Source organism: Cornus florida, unplaced genomic scaffold (assembly GCF_030987335.1).
Source record: "Cornus florida cultivar Cherokee Brave unplaced genomic scaffold, ASM3098733v1 CherokeeBrave_3.0.0_Hap2_Chr02, whole genome shotgun sequence".
NCBI lineage: Eukaryota > Viridiplantae > Streptophyta > Magnoliopsida > Cornales > Cornaceae > Cornus > Cornus florida.
The window spans coordinates 93,599,994-93,608,711 of record NW_026775572.1 but is presented as its reverse complement, the minus strand read 5'-3'; the positions used below and the strand labels follow the sequence as shown (position 1 = coordinate 93,608,711).

Here is an 8,718-nt window from a genome sequence, read left to right as displayed (position 1 = left end):
GACTCGAACTTAAGGGTCTGAATCGCTAATGGGTCTTTATCTGAACTCGATGTCAACTAAGGACACTACCGTCCTTTCCTACGTCAATACATAATATCGTGTCATCCCAAGGTTTTAAATAAAAATAAAAATAAAAATGTAATAGCAATAATAATAAAAAGAGATCATAGTTACAAAATATGTCAAAAAATTCCACTAACCCATCGAACCCTATGGAGGAACGTCGTTCGCTACTTCCCTTCCGTATCCTGAACAATATTAATAATAAAGAGGTGAGCATAAGCTCAGTAGGAAATGTCTAAGATACATTTCTTATGACCCCGTGAATCCACATAAGGAATAGAGTACAAGTAAGCGGGGTCATGCCTCAGGGAAAATAAGTAAAACAACAATAATACCAACAATGCATACTCAAGTCGTTTAACCACCAAATGTACAATGTATGCCAATGCAATGCCATGCCATGCAATGTCGCTCCCCATTTCTAAAACAAAACTGTTTCAATCCTCCAAACCGTTAGTGCAATCCGACCTAAGGCACCTCCAAGGCGTCACGAGGGTGAGGGTGGGGTTGGCTAGCTTTCCCCGACGACATGGCACCTCCATGGTGTCGTCTGGGCCTAGGTAGCTTAACCACACTAGAGTCTCTCTCTAGCCCTCCTCTAGATCACACTAACACCACGAACCACTAGGTGCTTCCTAGGTGTCCGGGGTTTCACAACACTTTGCAAAAACTTTTCCCAAAAATAATTTTATTTGTTTTTAAAACAAACTTTTTCCTTTTTTACTTTCTCGTGATAAAGCATGAACTATGCAAATCCTTCAATGCCATGACAATATAGATATTTCCTACATTTCATCCACATCATCCAAGCATGCTTAAAATATGAATTCCCACACAATATCACATTCTCATACTTTCTAAATCATGACATTTTACATACTTTCAATTAGCAAATCCAACAACTTATATAGATGAAGTATAAAATATAATCATTCATTTTCATAATTACTACATCACTTTTTATAGCAATTTGAAAACATATGCATATAATACATCAACACTAAGCATGCTTATTCACCACAAAAGGTTTAATCATATTTCTAAGCTCACTTAACACCTAGCATGCCTTTATCACTTAAATAACAACAACCACAACAAACATAATCAAGACAAATTAAATTTGAACTTCACAAGAAATCCAATAAATTGTATATTAGAGCACCCCCACCTCAAAATGATGAAAACCCCTAATTTGAACTCTAGATTTCGAATTTCCTAGGGTGCACCAAATGATAAATTGCTTACACCCATGCGTAGATCTCGCCGAGCTCTCCGTTTTGCCACAAACGGCACCAAAAATCTCCTAATGGTTAGCGATTAATCAAAACTTGAAATTTGAGAAGAAGAGAGAAAAAAAAAAAAAAAGGAAGAGAGAAGGAGAAGGCCTACGGGAGAGGGAGAGAAAAAGAATAAGTGAGGCAAAAAACATGGCCTCTTGGCCACATGAAAAAAATTAGTGGTGAACCTTTTTCCTTTGACTTTTCTTTTCTTTTTAGAATTTACTACCACACATATATATAAATATATAAAAATCACAAATATTACAATCTATCCTCCTTAAAAGATTTCGTCCTCAAAATCTACCCTTCTTAAAGAAGGACGCTCACAACCACAACCCTTCTCGCGAACACCTCATAAAACCCCAAAACCATGGATTCACCAACATTATTGCCTTTGACACCGGACACAACCAGGCAATCACATACTATTGCCACAAAAACACAATGTTCACCACCCTATGAGAGTACTATTACTCACGACATCAGAACATGAGATCAACTAGGCCGTACATCCTACTCTCAATGGACATTAGTCCATTATACACTGTTACGCAAGATTCCAAAACCCGGAAGAAGAACGGTCTCTAGACCACCGAGCATGACAATATCCAATCTTAACTCCTTCCTAAAAGGACACACAAAACTCCAGACAAAGAACCCCGTCTATCTTACAATCAAGCTCAACTCTAATCTACACATCTCTGTCAGACCGAACACTTACTACCTAACATTTAACTACACCATTACAACGAATACCAACCACACCAAGCGGCAATCACTAAACTTATCATCCTCAAGATAACTAAATAATGAATCTCCTAACGACTACATAATCATGAATCATTAGAACCATAAAACAAATTATCCTGTACCCAGGTTACAAATCCTCAAAACAAAATCTTCAATAATTAATGATCGAACTGCAAACCCTATACCAGACACTTGGTACTACCTAACATGCTTCGTCACTCAAAAAAAATCATCCGAATCCACACTGTCACACCAACACAACGCGCAATATCGTGCTCTCACTATCCCTGACAAATTGAAACAATCATTGACCTTTGACCAGACATCGTGCTAAAGAGGGACTGATTAAAGAGAAATGGTTAGCCAGGCCATCCTTATCCTCAATCCGGTCTCAGCACAAACGCCGTTCCTGTCCTTAGATCCAAACCTCAAATACAAACTCATACAGTCCACAAAATAACCATAAGATCCACTCACCAGTCCTCCATCATTCTACATAACTCCACAACTATACAGTCACGTACCAGTTCTAAGAATCTCGATCATACTTTAATCACACAACCCCTAACCAGCTAGAAACAATACGGCACCAAACGTCACAATCATCAACTAGCATAAAAGATCTCCAATCTCCTCATAACACTCACACCATGTAAACAACTCAATGACATCATTCAGTCCAATTCTTACTTCTTCATGACACACAATACGACCATCTCATGCCTGAAACCTCAAAACTAAAGTCAATCACTCTTATTATTCCTCAATAGAATCACATAATCACTCTCTAGCTGTTTAGCACTTAAACTATACCAACACTTGTCCTCAAGACACTGCTAAAATCAAACGCCTGTAAAAACATCTGAGTACATAACTCACATCACATCACCTAACCATCCTTAAGCTTACAATTCACGGCACACCCCTAGCCATTACCGAAAGTACCAGACACTGGAAACACAATCCCTATTCGGCAACTCGTGCCATCAAAACCACCCTCAAAACAAACACTACTAAAAAAAACGATGACTTTATCTCCCTCCGTGGGAGTGAGTCAACCAAATCAACCAAACCTTTATCGATGAACTCAACAACATAACAAATCACACACAAGTCCGTCCACCCATGGACACGCACAACGCTTAAATGGAAAAACAAGACTCACAACAAATGACGTCATTGCCAGGACTAGAACAAATGGAAAGGGTAACAAACCCCGCTCTCACAAGAGACTGACGACTCGCACCTGAATGCACCCGACACTTTGTTATATGCTACACACCAACTGTCCAACCATGGACACCCAATCTCACATGAGATGAACTAAACTCCTTACACACAAAGAGAAGAACCAAATGGATACTCGTACGAAATTACGAACTCAATTCTAGACGACCTTGCCACTAACAGATCATCATACATTATCAACATATAAACCTTCCATACGATACTGATGAGCGCTGAAAAGTGCATAATTAAACCTCTTAAGCGCAGGTATTCTAAGACCTTTATCTATCTTACTTTCCCATTTTAGACTAATTTCAGGTTATTGCCTTTTCCAGGCAATTATCCCAAAAAAAAGTTAATTCAGCCAAATAAGAGCATTAAAGAAGCTAACTCAATCTGGATGGAAGAAAGGAACAAAGTGGAAACAGAATGAAACAAAGTATGGAAGTTAGCAAGTTTGATCGATCTTAACATCACTTCGATCGATTGAAGCAACATCGATCTGGACACTTCAAGATGGATCTAAGCCCTTGTCCTTATCCAAAAGATTCCATAATGTTCGATCGATCCAACCATTCTTCGATCGATCGAACATATTTGATCATATCCACACCTATCACCCCACCTACCACTTTTGTCTCTTTCCCAAAATATCCCAAAATATCTCAGAGATTTGTCTGTATTCAAAAAGGCGCCGTCAAGGATGGATCGATCTCTACAGCATTCGATGGATCTCGGCACAGTTCGATCGATCTCAGAATAGTTCGATTGATCGAACCTCCTTAAGTCCGAAAAAAATAAGTTCCAGCTCATTAAGAGTTGGCTCATGGTGTAATCATTGCAAGGACCCTAGTGCACGAATCCAGACCATTGGGTGTGACACTTGACCTACCTATATAAGGATTTTGAGCCTCTTTTACAACATATCTCATATATCATCCTATAGAATTAGAAACATTCTTAGAGAGGAAGAAAAGAGAGGAGGAGAAGCTAGAGACACATTCTTGGGAGTTCTTCCATTCTTCTAGGGTTTCCATCAAGAAGGAGGTCATTACTACCATGGAGATAACCCTTGAGGGTTGGATGACTACTTCAATAAGTGGCTAAACATCTTCTTGGGGTTAGAGTTAGCCCTAAGCATACCTTCTAGACTCTAATGCTTTGTGTTTTGAGGGGATTTGTGTTGTAACCTTGTCTTGACACTTATTTTATATATGAATCTTGTTTATTCAATGATTTGTGTGGTTTAATACTTCCAATTGATCATTTCATTCTATCCATATGTCTATGTATGCTAAAATAGATGTTCATGTGTTTATCTCTAGTTTTTGTGTTAGAGATGCATGTCTATGTGTGTTGATGCTATGAATCTAGAGATTGTCAAGGCATAGTGCTTAATGGAATACTATTGTGGTTTATTTGATGGTTCATACTCATGTCTTGATGGATTGTGCCTCTCCCTTAGTTTCTTTAGTTTAATTTTCATGCCCTTAGCTTAGTTGTAGTGTAGTTGCCTTAGTTGTTAGATGGGAGGACAATCCATACTTGTTGTTTGATGCTCCATGCTTATGAATGCAAGTAGTATTATTCTCTAACGATGTGATGTGTTTAGATTGTGAGCTTAAAGGAAGGATTAATAGCTTAGTTTGATGTATTGTGCTATTCACTAGATTGCTTAAACAATATATGCTTAATTGGTCATCCATACTTGTTGAAACAATCAATCACACACTCTCAAATTGCAACACATGTTACCCCTCATTAATTATGCATTGAATGGCTAGAATGGTGATGCTTAGTGGTAACCTCTAAACCCCAAGACCTCACTCTCTTGTTTTCTCTAAATTTCATTTAATTTGCTTATTCTATATTGAACTTGTTTAATTTAGTTTGTAGTCTAATCAACCAAACACACTATCTCTTGATCATTCGACCTACTAACCCTATACATTGTTTCCATTGCAAGTACGCCTAAAAATCCTTTGGGACGATCCTTACTTACCCTAGCTACATTTTTAGTTAGAGGTAGTAGTGGTATTTATAAATTTAAAACTTGGCCACACTATTTTGCACAAATTTGGTTGTACCCTACGACACACACCAAGTTTTAGGCGCCGTTGCCGGGGATTCTAATTAACAACGCCATATTTTGGAAACAAATAGGAATTTGTACTCTTTTGATCGTGTCTTTACTTTATTTTACTTTTGTTACTTATTGTGTTTGTTCTTGATTGGCTAGGTGAATTGAGCAAGGAAGTTGAGCAAAGGAGAATTGAAAGTAAGGAAGCCAAGTGAAGCTAAGCAAAAACTTAAAGGAGCTAAAATTTAAAAAATTGCAAAGCATAGCAAAGCTTGAAAATTGAAAATGAATTGAAGTTGCTTAAGGACCCTTTGTGAGATCTTTCTAACTCAATCTCTAGTTAAATCGTCAGCCTGCGTGGTGGCAAGTTTTCAATTCTTAGATAAATCGTGAGCCCGCATAGAGGCAATTTACTTTTCTTTGCATGTTGTTCAAACATGGGAGTATGGGATTAATGTATGTGGAGAATGTTTGTTGATTGATTTGTTGTAGGGGCGAAGTGATTGTTACTTACTTGTTATTTGTTTAGCTAGTGTATGCATGGTCGTAGGTCATTAAATCCTACTCTTATCTCTCCTAATTTGTATCTTGAATCGGTTGTTCGTAATCATAGGGGAAGAAGTAGTTCTCATCACTCCATTTTACCAATGGAGGAATTGAATGACGACCATGTGGAGGACCTTGGTCACATAGACCAACAAGGCATCCTCCACCCTAATATGCATCATGAAAATATTCAAATACCATTAGGCATGCCTAGACCATTCATTCCACCACAACAACAAGGCCAAGTTCCATTGGGAATGCCTCGGCTAATTTTTGCTCCACAACCTCCCATTATGCAAGGTAATCAAGGTGTCCAAGTAGCACCGCTGGTTGTGAATCCTCTATTTCTTTAAGAGACCATTATGTGCCTAATGAATATAATGCACCCACTTGCATTCAACTGCCCCCATTTAGAGCATATCACTATGAGATTAAACCATAAACCATTCAAATGCTTCGCAACTATCATAGACTTCCAAATGAAGAACCTTAAAAGCATTTGGATGAGTTTCTTGAAGTATGTTCCACCGTGAAATACACGGACATGCCAGAAGAGGTTTTAAGACTTAAACTTTTTCCTTCCACCTTTGAAGACAAGGCAAAACATTGGTTCAATAATCTTAGGCCTTTTTCGATAACTTCTTGGGCAGAAATGCAACAAGAGTTCTTAAAGAAGTACTATCCGGTTTCTGAGACTAATGCCATGAGGACTTCCATTAGAGAATTTTCTCAAGGGGATGGGGAAATGTTTCATGAGGCATGGGAAAGATTTAATGACTTGCTTATGAAGTGCCCACATCATGACATACCTAAGTGGCAACTAGTTCAATATTTCTTTGAAATTTGGCGGATAGTCACAGGGGTATGGTTGATGCATCTATGGGTGGTTCTTATCTTGATAAACATGAGGATGATGTGTGGCAATTGTATCTTCTAAAAATGGTAGAAATCTAGGTGGAAGGAAGAATGTTGGCTTATATCAAGTTGACAATTCTAATGAAATGTTGGCTTATATCAAGTTGACAATTCTAATGACATAGCTGTCGAGATGAAATCCTTATCTTAAAGGTTTGATCAATTTTTGATTAACCAAACTTCGACGAATCAAGTATCTTCCTCCCCTAATCATGCTCATCATCGTGCATCTAATGTATCTTGCGTGACTTGTTCAAGTGTTTTACATTCTACTTCCAATTGTCCCTATGGATATGTGCCAAGTGAAAACCATGAGCAAGTCAATGCTACAATTCAAGTTGGAGGAACCATCCAAACTTCTCTTGGAAAAGCCAAGGGGAAGGCTCAAACCCTCCCCAAGGTGGTTTTCAAAACAAGTATGTTCCACCTCCAATGCAAGGCCAAGGTTCCCAAGGTTTTAGATCATCATTATTTCAATCGCATGGTAATCAATTCTCTAATTCTCATTTTTTTAACCAATCATCATATTCTCAAGGAAATTTTAGGAGTCCTGCTTTTGAGGAAAATGTGTTGACCGCTCTAGGCACTCTAGAAGCGAACACTCAATTGCTTCATTCCCATTCCCAATCCATTGCTAAGCTAGAAACCCAAGTAGGGCAAATAGCTAGTACTTTGAATGCGAGAGAAAGGGAAGATGCCTTTGAATGCACCACCAAAGCAACAATGTGTTATGGAGACTCATTCCTCATCGGAAGGTCACACAATTGAACATGTCAATGCTGTGACAACCTTGAGAAGTGGGAGAATTGTGGACAACCAAGTGAGTATTTCCAATGAAGAGAGTGAACCGGTGCAACCAAAAGTTGACACCCGTCCCGTTTCACATCCTATTCCTCTTTCATTGTATATGCATGATCCCTTTATGGAAAGAGTAATGGAAAATGATTTGAACAAAGCTTTGAAGAGATGATTTGAAAAATTCTTGTGATAGTTTGAAAAATTCTTGTGTTGAAGATTCTTCAAAGAAAGATTTTGAAAAAGTTTTTGAGCCTAAAGCTCAATTTTCAGATGCCTTGAAAGGATCCATTTCTCTTGACAAACAAAATACCAAGACTAATGAAATCATTGATGTGTTTAGGCAAGTGAAGATCAATCTCCCACTTTTGGATGCAATTAAGCAAATTCTAGCTTATGCCAAAATTTTGAAAGATCTTTGCACCCAAGAGAGGAAGAACAAAAGCCAAGTACCAAGAAAAGTGGTCTTGACCGAGCAAGTGAGTTCCATTTTACAACATAACATTCTCCCAAAGTTTAAGGACCCCGGTTCACCTACTACTTCTTGCATCATTAGTGACTATGTCATTAATCGGGCTCTTCTAGACTTAGGAGCAAGTGTCAACCTTCTTCCCTATTCAGTGTATGTCAAATTGAGCTTAGGAGACTTGAAATCGACGTCGGTAGTTTTGCAACTTGCCGACCGATCCATTAAAAAGCCCCGGGTTATCATTGAGGATGTTTTGATTAAGATTGATAAATTCTTCTTCCTCGTTGATTTCGTTGTCATAGACACAGAACCGGTTCCAAACCCCAAGAGCCAAATTCCCGTTATCCTTGGCTGTCCCTTCTTGGCAACCGTGAATGCCAACATAAATTGTAGGACGGGAATAATGAAAATCTCATTTGGGCATATGAAGGTGAAGTTGAACATCTTTAATCCGACCCCGAATTCCATAGACAAGCAAAAAGAAGTGTGTGTTGTTGAAAAATGCATTGCCAATGAATTTGATAAAGTTGAGTCTCTACTTGATATTGAACTGGTTTGCTTACCAAAAAGGATTCAAAGAAAATTACTTCAAA

At 38.3% G+C, this 8,718-nt stretch overlaps 1 pseudogene; it reads right to left on the bottom strand.

The window, feature by feature from the left end:
* Positions 1 to 6,655: 6,655 nt before the first annotated feature.
* On the bottom strand, positions 6,656 to 6,753 carry LOC132298079 (small nucleolar RNA R71; annotated as a pseudogene).
* Between the last annotated feature and the right edge of the window lie 1,965 nt (positions 6,754 to 8,718).